Raw genomic sequence first — 23,964 nt, 5'->3', positions numbered from 1 at the left:
GAGCTGCTTTGTGACGTGTGCATTCCACTTACAGAAATATACCTTTCTTCTCCTAGAGGACTCTGGAATCCCTTTTGGAGAAAAAGCAACCAAGAGATATTCGGGAGTATAGGGACGGCTATGGTGAAAAAGGAATTATCCTCAAACAAAATTGGAAAGAAGATTTCTGTGGAACTGCTTTATGTTAGATATATCTATTCATCTTGCATAGTTCAAACATTTCTTATATTACACAGTTTAGGAACTCCGTCATGCACGAATCCACAAAAGGACATTTGGGAGCACGTTCAGGCCTATGGTAAAAGAGGAGATATCTTCAGATAAAAACTGTATAGAAGCTTTCTGAGAAACTAATTGTGATGTATGCATTCCGTTCAGGGAGTTATATCTCTTATCCCACCACGCAGTGTTTAAACACTGTTCCTGTGTAACAGAAAATGTGACATTTCGATGCGCATTGAGGACTATGGCAAATAGTGAAATATACTGAAATAAAATCGAGAAAGAAGCATTCCAGGAATCTGCTGTCCGATATGTGCCTTCACTTCACAGAACTTATGCTTACTTTATGTTGCCCAGTTTCGAAATACTGTTTTGAAGAATCTGTGAAGGAATATGTAGTGACACCCGGAGGCTTGTGTTGAGTAAGGAAACATCTTCCGATGAAACTTGCAGAGTAACTTTCTGAGCAACTTCTTTGTGATGTGTGTATTTGTCTCCTAGATTTATACCGTTCTTTGGATTGAGCAGATGGAAATCATTCTTTTTGTGGAATCTGTGGAAGGACATTTGAGAATGATCCTTAGAACATGGAGAAAGAAATATCCTCAGGTAAAATCCAGAAGGAAGCTTTCTGTGAAACTACTCTCTGTCATCTTAATTTCTCTCGCTTATTTAAGACTCTCCTCATGTTGAGCAGTTTTATAACCCTGTGTATGTTTAGCATGTGATGGGACGTTTGGGAGCACTTTGAAGCTTTCGGTGAAACAGGAAATATGTTCGGACCGAAACTGGAGAGAAGCTTTCCGAGGAACTGCTTTGTGATGAGTGCATTCCACTCAGTGTTACACCTCTCTTCTCATACATCGTCGGGGAAACCCTTTTGGAAAAACAGGTACCAAGTGGTATTCTGGAGCATGTTGATGCCAATGATGAAAAGGGAAATAGCCTCAGACAAAAACTGGAAAGAAGATTTCTAGGAAACTACTCTGTGATATGTGTAATCATCTCACATAGATAAAGGTTTCCTTATATCTAACACGAAGCAGTTTCACAGAAATCTTCTCAACAGTTTTGTCTGAGGATATTTCCTTTTTCACCACAGCCATCCGTATACTCCCGAATGTCTCCTGGTAGCTTTTTCTCCAAAAGGGATTCCAGAATGCTCTAGGAGATGAAAGGTATATTTCTGTGAGTGGAATGCACACATCACAAAGCAGATCCTTAGAAAGCTTCTCTCCAGTTTCTATCTGAAGACGTTTCCTTTCTCACCATAACCCTCAAATCGCTCCTGAATATTCCTTTGCAGTCTAAACAGAAACAGTGTTATGATACTGCTCAATTAAAAGAGAAGCTGAATTCTGTGAGTGGAATTCCTGTGACACAGAGCACTTTCACGAAAGCTTCCTTCTGGTTTCTCTCTGAGGTTATGTCTTTTTCAGGATATTCTAAAGAGCGTCTCCAAATGTCCTTTCTGAGATTCCAGAGAAGCAGTGATTTCAAACTGCTCAGGCCAACGAATGATTTAACTCTTTGAGATGAACACAATCATCACAAAGTAGTTGTGCAGAAAGCTTGTCTCCAATTTTCGACGGGAAATATTTCCTTGCATGACACAGGCCTCTGGATGCCACATGCTATCCCTTTGCAGAACCCTCAGAGGCCGACTTTCAAACTGGGAAATGTAGAGTAAGCTCTAACCCTGTTAAAATAATGGGCAACCAGAGAGCAGATTCTTCGAGTGCCTCTTTCTGCTTTTTATCGGATGACATTTCACTTTTTACCATAGTCTTCAATATGCTCTGAATATCACTCTTTTGGTTTTACAAGAACAGTGTTCAAACTGTGCCTTATGAGAAGAACATTAAAATTCCCTGAGTCGAATGCACACATCACCAAGCAGTTTCTCACAAAGCTTCTCTCCAGTTTTATCTGACTATATTTCCTATTTGACCATAGGCCCGAATGTGATCCCAAATATCCCTTTGTGGATCGATCCACGAGGGAGTTTCTAAGCTGCGAAATTTATAGAAAGCTTCATCTATGTGAGAAGAATAAACATAGAGAAAAGCAGATTCACAGAAAGCTTCTTTCCAGTTTTTATCTGAAGACATATCCTTTTTCACCACAGTCCTGAGTTGGCTCCTGAAACTCCCTTCGTGGATCGGTCCATGACAGTTTTCAAGTTGTGTAATGTAAGGAAACCTTTATCTCTGTGAGATGGTTGCACATATCAGAGAGTAGTTTCCTAGAAAACTTCTTTTCAGGCTTTGTCTTAGGCTATTTCCCTTTTCATTGTCAGCATCAACATGCTCCCAAATATCACCTGGTACCTGTTTCTCCAAAAGGTTTTCCCCGACACTGTATGAGAAAAGAGGTATTACACTGCGAGTGGAATACACACGTCACAAAGCAGTTCCTCAGAAAGCTTCTCTCCAGTTTCGATCAGAACATATTTCCTTTTTCACCATAAGCCTCCAAGTGCTCCCGAATGTCCCATCACACGCTAAACATACACAGGGTTATAAAACTACTCAACGTAAGTGTTTGGATAAACAGAGGCAAGATGGTGCACTTCCGGGTTCTTCATCACCAACTTTTCCCACGCGCGCGAAAATTCTGCCGGTGCCCGGGACGGTGCACACCAACCGGCCATGCGCCAGGTACATCAATCTGAAGAGACCAAGATTTACCTGGCCGCACCTATGGAATGCTTCCGACATGCCCGTGCACCGCCTATTGCCCTCCCACTCCTAGAAAAACCGCTCCCGGTGAGCGTCTGGCATGGAATTCCCATTCGCCCACTCCTGTCGGGACTGCATTAGAAACTCCATCCGAGAGGTCCACGGGGCGACTCTCTTTGCCTCCTTTGCCAGAGGCCTACAGACCTCTCCCTACCCACCTTCTTCCCTGAAGCTAGGTGACCAAAAATAAATTTGCAGTTTTGCTCCTACCCTTGCCTACTCGCGGGTTCTTTTGTGCTCGCTCTGGTGGTCTTAGAAAAACAAATCAGTAGGTGCCGCACCCGGGAGGAGACCCCTCATCAGGTCCCCCAGGGTTTTGGGGAGCCTCCTCCTCCTGTTTCCACGCCATGGACGGATCAGGAGCTGAGACCCACTTCCCTCACTCTAGGGGCCTCTCTGGGTAAGTGCCCTTGTCTCCTCTTTACCTCCCTCGGCCAAAAATCCTGTGCAGGTCTGAGGCCCACTTTTGAGCCACCAAGTGGCTCGGGAGATCAGTTCAAGATGGAGACGTCCACCTGAAGGTAATCTCCACCTTGGCTCCAAGAGCTCCAGTCTGTCTCTGCTGGTTCCAAAGGACGCTTTGAAGCCAGGCAGAGATCCACTTTCATTTCCATTGTGTCCATTGTGTAAGTAAAGAGGAAACAAATGGGAAATCCCCAGTCCAAATTTCCAAAGAGCACCCCTTAGGGTGCCTTCTAGCCAATTAAAAACCTTACAGCTCAAACAAGACCTTAGGAGGAAGCGGTTAATGTTCCTTTCCACTGTGGCGTGGCCCCGATACAAACTAGGCAATCAGTCTCAGTGGCCACCAGAGGGCACCCTAGACCGCAATGTTCTGACCGACCTCAGCAATTTCTGCCAGTGGCTAGGCAAGTGGTCCGAAATTACTTACATACAAGGCTTTTGGGCCTTACGCTCTCATTCTGACCTGTGTAGCCGGTGCTCTTTGGCCCAAGTTATGCTAGCCAAGGATGCCGGCTCACAGGAACCCAAAAAAGAGGAGTCTTCATTCCTTTCTGTCCTTTCTGTCCAGCCGGAGGACCTAGGGTTTCCCTCACTTCCACCGTACACTTCTCCTCCTCCCTCTGTCCAGACTCCTCCTTCCTCTTCCTTATCTACTAGTAATCCACACGGTCCTGTGCCTCCTTCGGGGCCCCCAACTGGCTGTCTTGAGTCTCCTGTCTCTGCCCACACCCACTCTAAGTTCCCCGCTGATGCCCTCACTCCTGCCCCACACCCTCCTACAGTGTTAGCACCTTTTCGAGAGGTAGCTGGGGCGTAGGGCGTAGTCAGAGTACATGTCCTTTTTTCACTGGCCGATCTTTCCAAAATTGAGAAGCGTTTAGGTGATTTCTCAGCTAGTCCTACCATATACATAAAGGAATTTAGATACCTTGGTCAGGCCTATAACTTAACTTGGCATGACCTTCAGGTTATCCTAACCTCCACCCTAAACCTTGTGGAGCAAGAGCGCATCCTAGCGGCCGCCAGGCAGCACGCCAAACAACTACATGCAACTGACGCCGCCATCCCACTAGGGGAGCAAGCAGTCCCCTCGGCAGACCCAGATTGGAACTACCAAGCACGCCAGCCTGGGCGCCGTAGGTGAGACATAACGGTCCAGTGTTTTTTGGCTGGTATGCAAGCAACCTCAAAGAAAACTGTAAATTTTAACAAATTAAAAGAAATTGTTCAAAATCCAGAAGAAAATCCAGCCGCATTCTTAAATAGGCTGACTGAGGTTCTAACCCAATATACCCGGTTACATCCAGCCTCCCACACAGGGGCCACCATTTTGACATCTTATTTCATTTCTCAATCAGCTCCTGACATTCGTAAAACACTTCAAAAGCTAGAGGATGGTCCTCAGGCACCAATACAAGACCTGGTTAAATTAGCCTTTATGGTCTATAACTCCAGAGAGGAGACAGTTGAAGCACAGTGACAGGCTCGCCTTACACAGAAAACACAGCTCCTAGCAGCAGCTTTACAGCCCAGTCATAACCCCAGGCCAGGAGCACACACCCCGCAGATTCCAAGGCTACAAAAGGAGCCTGCTCTAAGTGCGGCAAGGCAGGACACTATGCCAACAGGTGTCCGCAAGGTCCCTGAGCCCCAACGCAGCCTTGCTATAAGTGCAAGCCATCAGGACATTGGGCCAGTGAATGTCCTAACCCTCGTCCACCAGCAACCCCCTACCCTGCTTGCCAACAGGGAGGACACTGGAAGTCTGATTGCCCCACCCTGAGAACAGGTGCCGCATCTCCACGTGACCCCCTTTCCCAGGATCCTGAGAGCTCCTTCCAGCTCGTACATTTGGATGATGACAAATGAAGGTGCTGAGACTCAGGAACCCCCATCACCCACGCTGAGCCACGGGTACCTCTCTTGGTAGCGGGTAAGACAATTAATTTTTTAATAGATAGCGGGGGTACCTATTCTGTTTTGCCATCCTTCTCTGGACCTAGGCTTCCATCCAATATCTCTGTAGTAGGAGTAGGCGGAAAGCCATCCACTCCACGAAAAACTCCACTCCTGAATTGCTGCCTGGCCAACAACTACTTTGCGCACTCGTTCCTCATTATACCCCCATGCCCTATCCCCTTACTAGGCCGAGACATCATGAGCACCTTAAAGGTCTCCATATACATTCCCACCAACCCATCCACTCCCCTTCAATCCCCTCATGACCTGTTGCTCATGCTTTGTGCAGGTGCACATGCTCCTGCTATGTCGCCCCCACCCCCCATCTTCCCTATTTCTGTACACCCTCAAGTGTGGGACACTTCCACCCCTGTCATAGCTGCCCACCACCCACCAGTTCTTGTCGAGCTCAAAGATCCCACCTGTTTCCCAAACTGCCCCCAATTCTCTCTCTCTCCAAACCATCTACATGGTTTCAAGCCAATTATCATGCGACTACTTAACCAACATATTCTTGTCCGCACACATTCCCCCTGTAACACTCCAATACTTCCAGTTAAGAAGGGAGACGGAACATATAGGTTAGTACAGGATCTTCAGCTAGTCAATGAGGCTATCTGTCCAATGCACCCTGTAGTTCCCAACTCTTCCACCCTTCTGTCCCATATCCCCACCAATTCTACTTATTTTACTGTGCTAGACCTTAAGGATGCTTCCTTTAACATACCCCTACACACAGACTGCCAGTTCCTTTTTGCTTTCACATGGGAGGACCCAGACACACATATCTCAACTCAACTGATGTGGACAGTCCTCCCACAAGGGTTCCGGGACAGCCCCCATTTCTTTGGTCAGGCCTTAGCAAAAGACCTTGCCTCCTGCTCTCTAACTAATACCAAAGTTCTGCAGCATGTAGATGATCTCCTAATCTGTAGCCCTACCAAACAAGACTCTCTTCTAGACACTGCAACTCTCCTCAACCATTTAGGCTCATTAGGTTATAGAGTGTCTAAACACAAGGCCCAAATTTCTTGCCAAACCGTCATATACTTAGGAATTGAAATCACCCCAACAACCCGGTCACTAACTACTGACTGCATGGCCCTAATACGTAACCTTCTTCTCCCTCAAAATGCAAAAGAAATTCAATCTTTCCTAAGTCTAATAGGCTTCTTCAGACATTGGATCCCCAATTTTGGAATCTTAGCCAAACCTTTATACGCCGCAGTTAAAGAAACCCTACATGGACCTTTGTCCAACCCCAAGTTAATCTCGACTCATTTCACCCGCTTAAAAGCTTGCCTTCTCTCACAAACCCCTGTCTCACTGCCTGATTTCCAGCGTCCCTTCCAACTCTTTACAGATGAAAGGCAGAAAGTGGCAGTTGGTCTTTTAGCCCAGCCTGTCGGCAGCACCCACTGGCCTGTGGCCTATATATCCAAACAACTAGACCCAACTGTACAAGGCTGGCAACCCTGTCTGCGTGTGTTAGCAGCGGCAGCCTGCCTGACCCAGGAAGCAAAAAAGCTCATTAGAGGCAGTAACCTAACAGTCCTCTCCACACACCGTCTTCAGGATCTCATCTCTCATAAAAGTATTAGCCACTTAAGTCCATCCCGGCTCCAACTTTTCCATCTCTTATTCATAGAAGACTCCACTGTTACTTTAGTAGTTTGCAACTCTCTAAATCCAGACACTTTACTGCCAGTCCCTCTTAAACCACCCCATACTATACATTCTTGTCCTGAGGTCCTGGAGGCTCAACCCCCCAGCCACCTACACTTGCATGACTGGCCCCTTCAGAATGCACAACTAACCCTATTTGTGGACGGCAGCTCCTTTATCAACCCTCAAGGAAACAGACAGGCAGGATATGCAGCAGTTACCTCCTCCACAGTTTTAGAGGTAAAACCCCTACCACAAAGGACCACATCACAGCAGGCAGAACTCACTGCACTAACCAAGGCACTCCTGCTATCAAAAGGAAAAACAGTAAACATATACACAGATTCTAAATATGCTTTTCTCATCGCACACACCCATTCAGTCATCTGGAAAGAGAGAGGGTTTTAACCACCGGCAGTACCCCTATTATTAACAAAAAACAAACACTCAAACTACTAGATGCACTGTTGGCACCTTCCAAGGTAGCCATTATACATTGTAAAGGTCATCAAACTTCATCTAACCTGGTAGCAGCTGGCAACAATTTCGCTGACGTCACTGCCAAGTCAGCCACCGGATTTTCCACCCCTAAGCCTCCTTCTGTCTGTTTTCTCTCCCCACAGTATGCCCCTAATTACACTCAGGAAGAAAACGCTAAGTTATTACAAAATCCAACAGCCAAACTAACTACAGGTGACTGGGTATATATTAATAACAAATTAGTCATTCCTGAAACACAGCTCCATACCATTCTAACAGACATGCATAATTCTTTACATATAGGACTCAAAGCCTTATACAATTTTCTAAATCCCCTCCTCCACTGTCCAACACTACAAAAACACTTACTTACAATCAACCAGCAGTGCTTTACTTGCCTAAAGGCAAATCCTCAAGGCGCATTGTGTAATCCCCATCCCAGCCATCAACTCAGAGGACACCAACCAGGTGAAGCTTGGCAAATTGATTTCACACATATGCCAAGACATAAAATATTCAAATACCTCTTAACCCTTGTGGACACCTTTTCATGGTGGATAGAGGCCTTTCCTACCACAGGAGAAACCCTAACATTGTTGCCTCTATACTCACTGAACATATTATCCCAAGGTTTGGCCTCCCAGTCACTCTTCACTGAAAATGAAGTCTCATTTTATACTTGCTGTCTCACTCATACACTCAGAACTTTGCTAGTCTGCCTACTGTATGGCAATTTTTTTTCGTCACTGAAACTTGGTCACAAGACAGCCCAACACACTCAGTAGTAAGTAGTTCTGCCAGTTGTCTTCCTTAAGGCTGTCAAACTTCTCTCCGGACAATAGAGACCCCTTCTCATGGCTCACACTTATCCGCCAAGGGCTAAACTTTACCTACACTGTGAATAGAACCAATCTCTCCCATTGCTTCCTCTGTGAGGCTTTAGAAGCCCCCCCACTACTGGCAGCCCCCTGCCCATGGCCTTCAACACAACTGGTCAAACTTCCACAATTTACTCACACTCCAGGCACCACTATACCAAAATCCAAAATACCCTAATCCTTCCTTTTTGTTATTCAACCCCAAATTCATCCTGGGGTAATCATACTTAGGTGCCCAATGGATGCCAAACAGCCCCCATTGGAGGCTATTTCTGGTGCAAGGGATCCCTTTCTAAAACCTTTAACCAAATTGTCACAACTCAATCTCAATCTCTCTGTGTCCTAGTATCCTTAGTGCCCAGCCTCACCCTGTATAGCAAGGCTGAACTAGTCGAACTGACACCGCAGGTACACTCCCTGCCAATTGCTTACCAAAACGGGCTGTTTTCTTCCCTCTAGTTATTGGAATCAGCTGAAAGCCTGGCCTCCCTGCAGCGCCAAACTGCCTCAATAGCCCAAGTAGCTGCCCCAAACAGGCGAGCCCTAGACTTGCTTACAGCGAAAAAAGGAGGCAATAGTCTCTTCCTTGGAGAAAAGTGCTGCTATTATGTTAGCGAGTCAGGCCTAGTAGACACTAACATTCAAACCCTCAATAAAAAAGAAACTGAAATACAGAACCTTAATACCACAATCTTGCCAAGACCTTCTTCTGGGTTTTGCCCATATTCCAGCAAATGCTTCCATTCCTCATTCCTATACCAATATCGTGCCTTATTTTATTCTTCATCCATACGTCCAAATACCACACATAGGCCGCAACCTTAATGATGCCCCTTAACAGCAGGAAGTAGCCATACAGACCACGGCGCCCCTTATCACTATTATCAATGAAAGGTTGGACTGTTTGGATAAACTGAGGCAATATGGCACACTTCCGAGTTCTTCATCACCAACTTTTCCCGTTTGCGTGAAAATGCAGCTGGCGCACGGAAGGTGCAGACCAACCGGGACTGTGCCAGGTGACGTCAATCCGAAGAGACCAAGATTTACCTGGTCGCACCTACGGAACACCCCCGACACGCCCATGCCCCGCCTATTGCCCTCCCACACATAGAAAAGCTGCTCCCAGTGAGCGTCTCACGTGGACTTCCCATTCCCCCACTCCTGTCGAGACTGCATTAGGAACTCCGTCCGAGAGCTCCACGGGGTGACTCTCTTGGCCTCCTTTACCAGAGGCCAACAGACCTCTCCCTACCCACTTTCTTCCCTGAACCTAGGTGACCAAAAATAAATTTGCAGTTTTGTTCCTTCCCTTGCCTACTCGCTGGTTCTTTTGTACTCGCTCTGGTGGTCTCAGAAAAACAAATCAGTAAGGAGAGGCTTAACTAAGCAAGAGAAATTAAGACGACACAGAGTAGTTTCACAGAAAGCTTCCTTCTGGATTTTACCTGAGGATATTTCTTTCTCCATGTTCTAAGGATCGTTCCCAAATGTTTTTCCTCAGATTCCACAAAAACAGTGATTTCAATCTGCTCAATCTAAAGAACGGTTTAAATCTATGAGACGAATACAGACATTGCAAAGCTGTTGCTCAGAAAGTTACTCTGCAGGTTTCATCGGAAGACGTTTCCTTGCTCACCAGAAGCCTCCATGCCTAACTAAATATCCCTTCACAGATACTTCAAAAACAGAATTTCGAAACTGGGAAACATAGAGTAAGCATAAATTCTGTGAAGTGAATGCACATATCAGAGAGCAGATTCTTGGAATGCTTCTTCCTCGATTTTATTTCAGTATATTTCAATATTCATCATAGTCCTCAGTGCGCTCCAAAATATAAATTTTTCGGATTCCCAGGAACAGAGTTCAAACCCTGCCTTGTGAGAAAAGAGATAACTCCCTGAGTGGAATGCATACATCACAAAGTAGTTTCTCAGGAAGCTTCTTTGGAGTTTTTATCTGATGATATCTCCTCTTTCACTGAAGGCCAGAATGTGCTCCCAAATGTCCCTTCACGGATCCGTGCATGACGGATTTTCCAAACAGCGGAATATAAGAAAGGTTTGAACTATGCGAGATGAATAGATATATCTAACCTGAAGCAGATTCACAGAAATCTTCTTTCCAGTTTTTGTTTGAGGATATTTCCTTTTTCACCATAGCCATCACTATATTCTTAAATGTCTCTTGGTAGCTTTTTCACCAAAAGGGATTCCGGAATCCTCTAGGAGAAGAAAGGTATATTTCTGTGAGTCGAATGCGCATGTCACAAAGCAGCTCCTCAGAAAGTTTCTTCCCAGTTTCTATCTGAAGACGTATCCCTTCTCACCGTAACCCTCAAATTGCTCCTGAATATCCCTTCACAGTCTGAAAAAACAGTTTTATGATACTGCTCAATGAAAAGAGAAGCTTAACTGTGTGAGCAGAATTCACGTGACACAGAGCAGGTTCACAGAAAGCTGCCTTCTGGTTTCTCTCTGAGGTTATTTCTTTTTCAGGGTATTCTAAAGAGCGTCTGCAAATGTCCTTTCTCAGATTCCACAGAAAGGGTGATTTCAAACTGCTCTATCCAAAGAATGATTTAACACTTTGAGACGAATACAAACATCACAAAAGAGTTGCGCAGAAAGCTTCTCTCAAATTTTCGATGGGAGACATTTTCTTGCTCGACGCAGGACTCCGGTTGCCCCTTATTATCCCTTCGCAGAACCTCAGAGGCCGACTTTCAAACTGGGAAATGTAGAGTAAGCTTTAACCCTGTGAAAAGAATGGGCAAGTCAGAGGGCAGTTTCTTCAAGTGCTTCTTTCTGTTTCTCATTGGATGACATTTCACTTTTTGCCATAGTCTTCAATGTCCTCCGAATATCACTCTTTTGGTTTTACAGGAACAGTGTTAAAACTGTGCCTTATGAGAAGAACATTAAAACCCCCTGAGTGGAATGCACACATCACCAAGCAGTTTCTCAGAAAGCTTCTCTCCAGTTTTTATCTGACTCTATTTCCTGTTTCACCATGGGCCCAAATGTGATCCCAAATATCCCTTCATGGATCCGTCCACGAGGAACTTTCCAAGCTGCATAATGTAAAGAAACTTCATCTGTGTGAAGATGTGAAGAGAATAAACATAGAGAAAAGCAGATTCACAGAAAGCTTCTTTCAAGTTTTTTCTGAAGATATTTCCATATTCACCATAATCCTGAGTGTGCTCCCGAAAGTCCCTTTGAGGATCCGTCCATGACAGTTTTCAAGCTGTGTAATGTAAGGAAACCTTTATCTCTGTGAGATGATTACACATATCACAGAGTAGTTTCCTAGAAAGCTTCTAACCAGGTTTTGTCTGAGGCTATTTCCCTTTTCATCATCGTCATCAACATGCTCCCGAATATCACCTGGTACCTGTTTCTCCAAAAAGGTTTCCCCGATGCTGTATGAGAAGAGAGGGATAACACTGTGAGTGGAATGTACACGTCACAAAGAAGTTCCTCGGAAAGCTTCTATCCAGTTTTGGTCTGAACATATTTCCTTTTTCACCATAAGCCTCACAGTGCTCCTGAATGTCCCATCACACACTAAACATACACAGGGTTATAAAACTACTCAACGTAAGGAGAGGCTTCACTAAGTGAGAGGAATTAAGATGACAGAGAGTAGTTTCACAGAAAGCTTCCTTCTGGATTTTACCTGAGGATATTTCTTTCTCCATGTTCTAAGGATCGTTCCCAAATGTCCTTCCTCAGATTCCACAAAAACAGTGATATCAATCTCCCCAATCCAAAGAACAGTTTAAATCTAGGAGACGAGTACACACATTGCAAAGCAGTTGCTCAGAAAATTACTCTGCAAAGTTTAATCGGCAGATGTTTTCTTGCTCACCAGAAGCCTCCGGGCGTCACTAAATATCCCTTCACAGATTCTTCAAAGATAGAATTTCGAAACTGGAAACATAGTGTAAGCATAAATTCTGTGAAGCGAATGCACATATCAGAGAGCAGATTCTTGGAATGCTTCTTCCTCGATTTTATTTCAGTATATTTCACTATTCATCACAGTCCTCCGTGTGCTCCAAAATATCAATTTTTCGGTTTCACAGGAACAGTGTTCAAATGCTGCCTTGTAAGAAAAGAGGTATAACTCCCTGAGTGGAATGGATACATCACAAAGAAGTTTCTCAGAAAGCTTCTTTCCACTTTTTATCTGATGATATCTCCTCTTTCACCGAAGGCCAGAATGTGCTCCTGAATGTCCCTTTGTGGATCCATGTGTGACGGAGTTTCCAAACTGCATAATATAAGAAAGGTTTTAACTATGAGAGATGAATAGATATATCTAATACAAAACAGTTTCACAGAAATCTTTCCAGTATTTGTCTGAGGATATTTCCTTTTTAACCATAGCTGTCCCTGTACTCCCAGATGTCTCTTGGTAGCTTTTTCCCCAAAATTGATTCCGGAATCCTCTAGAAGGAGAAAGGTATATTTCTTTGAGTGGAATGCACACGTCACAAAGCAGCTCCTCAGAAAGCTTATCTCCAGTATCTATCTGAAGACGTTTCCTTTCTCACCTTAACCCTGAAATCACTCCTGAATATCCATTCGCAGTGTAAACAAAAACAGTTTTATGATACTGCTCAATGAAAAGAGAAGCTTAACTGTGTGTGTGGAATTCACGTGACACAGAGCAGGTTCACAGAAAGTGAGAGGAATTTAGACGACACAGAGTAGTTTCACAGAAAGCTTCCTTCTGGATTTTACCTGAGGATACTTCTTTCTGCATGTTCCAAGGATCGTTCCCAAATGTCCTTCCTCAGATTCCACAAAAACAGTGATATCAATCTGCTCAATCCAAAGAATGGTTAAAATCTATGAGACGAATACACACTTCGCAAAGCAGTCGCTCACAAAGCTACTCTGCAAGTTTCATCGGAAGATGTTTCCTTGCTCACCACAAGCCTCCAGGCGTCACTAAATATCCCTTCACAGACTTTTCAAAGACAGAATTTCCAAACTGGGGGACATAGAGTAAGCATAAATTCGGTGAAGTGAATGCACATATCAGAGAGCAGATTAGTGGAACACCTCTTTCTCGATTTTATTTCAGTCTATTTCACTATTTGCCATAGTCTTAAGTGAACTCCGAAATATTATTTTTTTTTCGGTTACACAGGAACAGTGTTTACACACTGCCTTATGAGAAAGGCGTATAACTCGTTGAGGGGAATGCATACATCACAAGTAGTTTTTCAGAAATTTTCTATCCAGTTTTTATCTGAAGATATCTTCTCTTTCACCATAGGCCTTAATGTGCTCTCAAATGTCCCTTCACGGATACTTGCATGACAGAACTTCCAAACTACGTACTCTAAGAAAGGTTTGAACTATGCTAGATGAATAGATATATCTAACATGAAGCAGTTTCACAGAAATATTCTTTCCAGTTTTGTCAGAGGATATTTCCTTTTTCTCCATAGCTGACCCTATACTCCCGAATATCTCTTGGTATTCTTTTCTACAAAAGTGATTCCAGAATCCTCTACGAGTAGAAAGGTGTATTTCTCTGAGTGGAATGCACACATGACTAAGCAGTTTCTCAGAAAGCTTCTCTCCAGTTTCTATCTGAAGACATTTCGTTTCTCACCGTAAGCCTCTAAGCACTCCTGAACATGCCTTTGCAGACTAAACAAAAACAGAGTAATGATACTACCCTATGGAAAGAGAAGCTTAACTGTGTGAGTGGAATTAACGTGACACAGAGCAGTTTCACAGAAAGCTTTCTTCTGATTTCTCTCTGAGGTTATTTCTTTTTCAGGATATTCTAAAGAGTGTTTCCAAATGTCCTTTCTCAGATTCCACAGAAACAGTGATTTCAAACTGCTCAATCCAAAGAATGATTTAACTGTTTGTGGTGATTAGAAACATCACAAAAGAGTTGCGCAGGAACTTCTCTCCCATTTTCGATGGGAGACATTTCCTTGCTCGACACAGACCTCCGGTTGCCACTTACTATCACTTTGCAGAACCCTCAGAGGCCGACTTTCAAACTTGGAAATGTAGAGTAACCTTTAACCCTGTGAAAAGAATGGGCATGTCAGAGAGTAGTTTCTTCGAGTGCTTCTTTCTGTTTTTTATTGGACGACATTTCACTTTTTGCCATAGTCTTCAATATGGTCCGAATGTCACTCTTTTGGTAATACAGGAACAGTGTTCAAACTGTGCCTTATGAGAAGAACATTAAAACTCTTTGAGTGGAATGCCACACCACCAAGCCGTTTCTCAGAAAGCTTCTCTACAGTATTTATCTGACTATATTTCCTATTTGACAATAGGCCCAAATGTGATCCCAAATATCCCTTTGTGAATCCATCCACGAGGGAGTTTCCAAGCTGCGTAACGTAAAGAAAGCTTCATATATGTGAGAAGAATAAACATAGAATAAAGCAGATTCACAGAAAGCTTCTTTCCAGTTTTTATCTGAAGATATTTCTTTTTTCACCATAGTCCAGAGTGTGCTAGCGAAAGTCCCTTCTTGGATCCGTCCAAGACAGTTTTGAAGCTGTGTAATGTAAGGAAACCTTTATCTCTGTGAAGTGATTACACATATTACAGAGTATTTTCCTAGAAAGCTTCTTTTCTGTTTTTTTCTGAAGCTATTTCCCTTTTCATCATCGGCATCAATATGCTCCCGATATCATTGGTACCTGTTTCTCTAAAGGGTTTCCCCGACGCTGTATGAGAAGAAAGGTATACCACTATGAGTGGAATGCACACGTCACAAAGCAGTTCCTCAGAATGCTTCTCTCCAGTATCGGTCTGAACATATTTACTTTTTCACCGTAAACCTCAAAGTGCTCCCGAATTTCCCATCACACGCCAAACATACAGAGGGTTATAAAACTACTCAACGTACAAAGAACCTTAACTAAGCGAGAGGAATTAAGACGACAGAGAGTAGTTTCACAGAAAGCTTCCTTCTGGATTTTACCTGAGGATATTTCTTTCTCCATGTTCTAATGATCGATCCCAAATGTCCTTCCTCATATTCAACAAAAACCGTGATTTCAATCTGCTCAATCCAAAGCACGGTTTAAATTTATGAGATGAATACACACATCACAAAGCAGTTGCTCTGAAAATTACTCTGCAGGTTTCATCGGAAGATGTTTCCTTGCTCACAACAAGCCTCCGGGCGTGACTAAAGATCCCTTCAGAGATTCTTCAAAGATAGAATTTTGAAACTGGGCAACATAGGATAAGCATAAATTCTGTGAAGTGAATGCACATATCAGAGAGCAGATACTTGGAATGCTTCTTTCTCGATATTATTACAGTATATTTCACTATTTGCAATAGTCCTCAGTATGCTCCAAAATATCACTTTTTCGGATACACAGGAACAGTATTTAAACACTGCCTTGTGAGAAAAGTGTAAAACTCCCTAAGCGGAATGCATCCATCACAACTAGTTTCTCAGAAAGCTTATATTCAGTTTTCATCTGAATATATCTCCTCTTTCACCGTAGGCCTGAATGTGCTCCCAATGTCCCTTCACAGATTAGTGCATGACAGAGTTTCCAAACTGCGTAATACAAGAAAGGTTTGAACTATGCGAGATGAATAGATATATCTAACACAAAGCAGTTTCACAAAAATCTTCTCTCCAGGTTTCTCTGAGGACATTTCCTTTTTCACCAGAGCCATGCCTATACTCCCGAATGTCTCTTGGTAGCTTTTTCTCCAAAAGGGATTCTGGAATCCTCTAGGAGAAGAAAGGTATATTTCTGTGAGTGGAATGCACACGTCACAAAGCAGCTCCTCAGAAAACTTCTCCCCAGTTTCTATGTAAAGACGTTTCCTTTCTCACCGTAAGCCTCAAAGCACTCCTGAATATCCCTTTGCAGATTAAACGAAAACAGTGTTATGATACTGTTCAATGGAAAGAGAAGCTTAACTGTGTGAGCAGAATTCACGTGACACAGGGCAGTTTCACAGAAAGTTTCCTTCTGGTTTCTCTCTGAGATTATTTCTTTTTCAGAATATTCTAAGGAGCGTTTCCAAATGTCCTCTCTCAGATTCCACAGAAACAGTGATTTTAAACTGGTCAATCCAAAGAATGATTTAACTCTATGAGATGAATACAAATATCACAAAAGAGTTGCACAGAAAGCTTCTTTCCAATTTTCAATGGAAGACATTTCCTTGCTCGACGCAGGCCTCCGGTTGCCACTTACTATCCCTTCATGGAACCCTCAATGACTGACTTTCAAACTGGGAAATGTAGACAAACTTTAACCTTGTGAAAAGAATTGGCATGTCAGAGAGCACTTTCTTCGAATGCTTCTTTCTTTTTTTTTATTGGACGCCATTTAACTTTTTGCCATAGTCTTCAATGTGCTCTGAATATCACTCTTTTGGTTTTACAGGAACAGTGTTCAAACTGTGCCTTGTGAGAAGCAAGTTATAACTCCCTGAGTGGAATGCACACATCACCAAGCAGATTCTCATAAAGCTTCTCTCCAGTTTTTATCTGGCTATATTTGGTATTTCACCATAGGCCAGAATGTGATCCCAAATATCCCTTCATGGATCCATCCACGAAGGAGTTTCCAAGCTGTGTAATGTAAAGAAAGCTTGATCTATGTGAGATGAATAAAGATAGCAAAAAGGAGATTCACAGAAAGCTTCTTTCCAGTTATTTTCTGCAGATATTTCCTTTTTCACCATAGTCCTGAATGTACTCCCGAAGCTCCCCTCGTGCATCTGTACATGACAGATTCCAAACTGCATAATGTAAAGAAAGATTTATCTATGTGAGATGAATACACATAACACAGAATAATTTCCTAGAAAGCTTCTTCCCTGTTTTTTTCTGAGACTATTTCCCTTTTCACCATCGGAATCAACATGCTCCCGTATATCACTCGATTCCTGTTTCTCCAAAAGGGTTTACCTGACTCTCTATGAGAAGAGAGGTATAACACTTTGAGTGGAATGCACAAGTCACAAGACAGTTCCTCGGAAAGCTTCTCTCCAGTTTCGGTCTGAACATATTTCCTTTTTGTCCATAAGCTCCGGAATATCCCATCATACGCTAAACGTACTTAGGGTTAGAAAACTGCTCAATGAAAAGAGAGGTTTAACTGAGCAAGAGGAATTAAGACGACACAGAGCAGTTTCACAGAAAGCTTCCCTCTGGATTTTACCTGAGGATATTTCTTTCTCTGTATTCTAAGGATCCTTCCTAAATGTCCTTCCTCAGATGTCACAAAAATAGTGATTTCAAGCTGCTCAACCCAAAGAATGGTTTAACTCTATGAGACAAAACACACAACACAAAGCAGTTGCTCAGAAAGTTTTCCTGCCAGTTTCATCGGAGGATATTTCCCTGCTCACCACAAGCCTCCGGGCGTCACTAAGTATCCCTTCACAGATTCCTCAAAGACAGAATTATCGAAACTAGGCAACATAGGGTAAGCATTAACTCTGTGAAGTGAGTGCACATATCAGAGAGCAGATTCTTGGAACGCTTCCTCCACGATTTTATTTCTGTATATTTCACTATTCGCCATAGTTCTCAAAGCACTGCAAAATATCACTTTTTCGGTTTCACAGGAACAGTGTTCAAATGTTGCCTTGTGAGAAAAGAGGTATAACTCCCAGAGTGGAATGCATACACGACAAAGTAGTTTCTCAGAATGCTTCTATCCAGTTTTTATATGATGATATCTCCTCCTTCACCGTAGGCCTCAATGTGCTCCCGAACATCTCTTCGCAGATCCGTGCATGACGGAGTTTCCAAACTGAGTAATAAAAGAAAAGTTTTAGCTATGCAGGATGAATAAATATATCTAACCCAAAGCTCCTTCACGGAAATCTTCTTTCCAGTTTAGTCTGAGGATATTTCTTTTTTCACCATACCCCTCCGTATACTCCAGAATGTTTCTTGGTATCTCTCTCTCCAAGAGGGATGCTGGAATCCTCTAGGAGGAGAAAGGTATATTTCTGTGAGTGGAATGCACACGTCACAAAGCAGTTTCTCAGAAAGTTTCTCTCCAGTTTCTATCTTAAGATGTTTCCTTTCTCACCATAAGTCTCAAAGCGCTCCTGAATATCCCTTCGCAGACTAAACAAACACAGTGTTATGATACTGCTCAATGAAAAGAGAAGCTTAACTGTGTGAGCGGAATTCACGTGACACAGAGCAGTTTCACAGAAAGCTTCCTTCAGGTTTCTCTCTGAGGTTATTTCTTTTTCAGGATATTCTAAAGATCGTTTCCAAATGTTCTTTCTGAGATTCCACAGAAACAGTGATTTCAAACTGCTCAATCCAAAGAATGATTTAACTCTATGAGATGAATACAAACACTACAAAATAGTTGTGCAGAAAGCTTCTCTCCAATTTTCGATGGAAGACATTTCCTTGGTAATACAGGCCTCCAGTTGCTTCTCCAGTTTTGGTCTGAACATATATCCTTTTTCTACCTTAGCTTCAAAGTAATCCCAAATATCCCATCACACGCTAAACACACACAAGGTTAGAAAACTTCTCAATGAAAAGAGAGGCTTAACTGAGAGAGGAATTAAGACGACACAGAGAGGTTTCACATAAAGCTTCTTTCTGGAATTTACCTGAGGATATTTCTTTCGTCCTATTCTAAGGATCCTTCCCAAATGTCCTTCCTCAGACGACACAAAAACAATGATTTCAACCTGCTCAATCCAAAGGCCTGGTTAACTCTATGAGACGAATACACCCAACGCAAAGCAGTTGCTCAGAAAGTTTCTCTGCAGGTTTCATCGGAAGACGTTTCCTTTCTCACCACAAGCCTCCAGGCGTCACCAAATATCCATTCACAGATTCTTCAAAGACAGAGTTTCAAAACTGGGCAACATAGGGTAAGCATTAACTCTGTGAATTGAATGCACATATCAGAGAGCAGATTCTTGGAACGCTTCTTCCTCGATTTCATTTCAGTATAATTCACTATTCCCATAGTCCTCAAGACGTTCTGAAATATCACTTTTTTGATTTCACAGGAAGAGTATTTAAACACTGCCTTGTGAGAAAAGAGGTATAACCCCCTGAGTGGAATGCAAAAATAACAAAGTACTTTCTCAGAAAACTTTTCTCCAGTTTTTATCTGAAGATATCTCCTCTTTCACTGTAGGCCTGAATGTGCTCCCGAATGTCCCTTTGCGGATCCGTGCATGACGGAGTTTCCAAATTGCATAATAAAATAAAAGTTTTAGCTATGCGAGATGAACAAATATATCTAACCCAAAGCTCTTTCACGGAAATCTTCTTTCCAGTTTAGTCTGAGGATATTTCTTTTTTCACCATACCCCTCCGTATACTCCAGAATGTTTCTTGGTATCTCTCTCTCCAAGAGGGATGCTGGAATCCTCTAGGAGGAGAAAGGCATATTTCTGTGAGTAGAATGAACACGTCACAAAGCAGTTTCTCAGAAAGTTTCTCTCCAGTTTCTATCTTGAGACGTTTCCTTTCTCACCGTAAGCCTCAAAGCACTCCTGAATATCCCTTCCCAGACAAAACAAAAACAATGTTATGATACTGCTCAATGAAAAGAGAAGCTAAACTGTGTGAGGGGAATTCACGTGCTACAGAGCAGTTTCACTGAAAGTTTCCTTCTGTTTTCTCTCTGAAGTTATTTCTTTTTCAGGATATTCTAAAGAGCATTTCCAAATGTCCTTTCTCAGATTCCACAGAAACAGTGATTTCAAACTGCTTAATCCAAAAAATGATTTAACTCTATGAGATCAATACAAACATCACAAAAGAGTTGCGAAGAAAGCTTCTCTCCAATTTTCGATGGAAGACATTTCCTTGCTCACACAGGCCACCTGTTACCACTTTCTATCCCTCCGCAGAACCCTCAAAGACCGACTTTTAAACGGGAAATGTAGAGTAAGCTTTAACCCTGTGAAAAGAATGGACATTTCAGAGACCAGTTTCTTCTCGTGCTTTTCCTGTTTTTTATTGGACATTTCACTTTTTGCCATAGTCTTCAATGTGCTCTGAATATCACTCTTTTGGTTTTACAGGAACAGTGTTCAAACTGTGCTTTATGAAAAGAAAGTCATAAATCCCTGAGTGGAATGCATACACCACCACGAAGTTTCTCAGAAAGCTTCTCTGCAGTTTTTCTGTGTCTATATTTCCGATTTCACCAAAGACAGGAATGTGATCCCAAATATCCCCTGCAGATCGGTCCACGAGGGAGCTTCAAAGCTGTGTAATGTAAAGAAAGCTTCATGTATGTGAGATGAATAAACAAAAAAAAAGCAGATTCACAGAATGCTTCTTTCCAGTTTTTATCTGAAGATATTTCCTTTTCCACCATAGTCGGGAATGTGCTCCCGAAGGTCCCTTCGTGGATCCGTCCGTGACAGTTTCCAAGCTGTGTAATGTATAAAAGCTTTATATATGTGAGTTGATTACATGTGTCACAGAGTATTTTCTTAGCAAACTTCTTTCCAGGTTTTGTCTGAGGATATATCAATTTTCACCATCGGCATCAACATGCTCCCGAATATCACTTGGTACCTGTTTCTCCAAAAGGGTTTCCACGACGCTGTATGAGAAGAGAGGTATAACACTGTGAGTGGAATGCACACGTCACAAAGCTGTTACTCGGAAAGCTTCTCTCCAGTTTCGGTCTGAACATATTTCCTTTTTCACCATAAGCCTCAAAGTGCTCCAGAATACACCATCACACGCGAAACATACACAGGGTTAAAAAGCTGCTCAATGAAAAGAGAGGCTTAACTGAGCAAGAAGAATTAAGATGACACAGAGCAGTTTCACTGAAAACTTCCTTCTGGATTTTACCTGAGGATATTTCTTTCTCCATATTCTAAGGATCGCTCCAAATTTCCTTCCTCAATTGCCACAACAACAGTGATTTCTAATTGCTAAATCCAAAGAAAGGTTTGTCTCTATGAGATGAATACACACATTCCAAAGCAGTTGCTCAGAAAGTTTCTCTGCAGATTTCATCGGAAGACGTTTCCTTGCTCACCACAAGCCTCCAGGAGTCAATAAATATCCCTTCACAGATTCTCCAAAGACAGAGTTTCGAAACTGGGCAACATAGACTTAGCATTAACTCTCTGAAGTGAATGCACATATCAGAGAGCAGATTCTTGGAATGCTTCTTCCTCAATTATATTTCAGTATATTTCACTGATCGCCATAATCCACAATGCACTCCAAAATATCACTTTTTCAGATTCACAAGAACAGTGTTCAAATGCTGCCTTGTGAGAAAAGAGGTATAACTCTCTGAGTGGAATGCTTACATCACAAAGTAGTTTCTCACAAAGCTTCTATCCAGTTTTTATCTGAAGATATCTCCTTTTTCACCATAGGCCTGAATGTGCTCCCGAATGTCCCTTTGCAGATCTGTGCATGACGGAGTTTTCAAACTGGTAATATAAAGAAAGTTTTAAATATGTGAGATGAATAAATATATCTAATGAAAAGCAGTTTCACAGAAATCTTCTTTCCAGTTTTTGTCTGAGGATATTTCCTTTTTCACCTTAGCCATCCTTATACTCCCGAATGTCTCTTGGTAGCTCTTTCTCCAAACGGGATTCCGTAATCCTCTAGGAGAAGAACGGTAAATTTCTGTGAGTGGAATGCATATGTCACAAAGCAGCTCCTCAGAAAGCTTCTCACCACTTTCTATCTGAAGACGTTTCCTTTCTCACTGTAAGCCTCAAAGCACTCCTGAATACCCCTTCACAGAAAAAAAAAAAAAAAAAAAAAAAAAAAAAAAAAAAAAAAAAAAAAAACAGCATTATGATACTGCTCAATGAAAACGGAAGCTTAAATATGTAAGTGGAATTCAGGTGACACAGAGCAGTTTCACAGAAAGGTTCCTTCTGGTTTCTCTCTGTGGTTATTTCTTTTTCAGGATATTCTAAAGAGAGTTTCCAAATGTCCTTTCTCAGATTCCACAGAAACAGTGATTTCAAACTCCTCAATCGAAATAATTGCTTAACTCTATGAGACGAATATGCACACCGCAAAGTAGTTGCTCACTAAGTTTCTCTGCAGGCTTCAGCGAAATGCGTTTCCTTACTCACCACAAGCCTCTGGGAGTCAAGAAATATCCCTTCAAATATTCTTCAAAGACAGAGTTTAGAAACTAGGCAACATAGAGTAGGCATTAACTCTATGAAGTTAATGCACATACCAGAGAGCAGATTCTTGGAACGCTTCTTCCTCGATTTTATTTCAGTATATTTCACTATTCGCCATAGTCCTCAATGTGCTCCAAAATATCACTCTTTCGGTTTCACAGGAACAGCGTTCAAACACTGCCTTGTGAGAAAAGAGGTATCACTCCCTGAGTGAAATACATACATCACAAAGTAGTTTCTCAGAAAGCTTCTCTCCAGTTTTTATCTGAAGATATCTCCCCTTTCCCTTAGGCCTGAATGTGCTCCCGAATGTCCCTTCACGGATACGTGAATGATGGAGTTTCCAAACTGTGTAACGTAAGAAAAGTTTTAACTATGCGAGATGAATAAATATATCTAACACAAAGCAGCTTCACAGAAATCTTCTTTCCAGTTTTTGTCTAAGGATATTTCCATTTTCACCATAGCTTTCCCTATACTCCAGAATGTGTCTTGGTAGCTTTTTCTCCAAAAGGATTTCCAGAATCCTCTAAGAGAAGAAAGGTATATTTCTGTGAGTGGAATGCACACGTCACAAAGTAACTCTTGAGAAAGCTTCTCTCCAGTTTCTATCTGAAGGCGTTTCCTTTCTCACTGTCAGGCTAAAAGTGCTCCTTAATATCCCTTTCGCAGAGTAAACAAAAACAGTGCTATGATACTGCTCAATGCAAATAGAAGCTTAACTGTGTGAGCGGAATTCATGTGACACAGAGCAGTTTCACAAAAAGCTTCTTTCTGGTTTCTCTTTGAGGTTAATTCTTTTTCAGGATATTCTAAAGAGCGTTTCCAAATGTCCTTTCTCAGATTCCACAGAAACAGTGTTTTCAAACTGCTTAATGCAAAGAATGATTTAACTCTACGAGATGAATACAAACATCAGAACATAGTTGCGCAGAAGGATTCTCTCCAATTTTTGATGAAAGACATTTCCTTGCTGGACACAGGCTTCCGGTTGCCACTTACCGTCCTTTCACAGAATCCTTAAAGAACAACTTTCCAACTGGGAAATATACAGTAAGCTTTAACCCTGTGAAAAGAATGGACATGTCAGAGAGCAGTTTCTTCGAGTGCTTCTTACTCTTTTTTATTGGACGACATTTCACTTTTTGACATATTCTTCAATGTGCTCCAAATATCACTCTTTTGGTTTTACAGGAACACTGTACAAACTGTGCCTTATGAGAAGAGAATTATAACTCCATGAGTGGAATGCACTCATAACCAAGCAGTTTCTCAGAAAGCTTCTCTGCAGTATTTACCTGACTATATTTCCTATTTCACCATAGGACCCAATGTGATCCCAAATATCTCTTCGCGGATCCATTCACGAGGGAGTTTCCAAGCGGCATAATGTTA

This window comes from Piliocolobus tephrosceles, chromosome 13 (assembly GCF_002776525.5).
Source record: "Piliocolobus tephrosceles isolate RC106 chromosome 13, ASM277652v3, whole genome shotgun sequence".
In the NCBI taxonomy this organism is placed as follows: Eukaryota; Metazoa; Chordata; class Mammalia; order Primates; family Cercopithecidae; genus Piliocolobus; species Piliocolobus tephrosceles.
The sequence above is the reverse complement of the archived record's forward strand: the minus strand, read 5'-3'. Positions refer to the sequence as shown.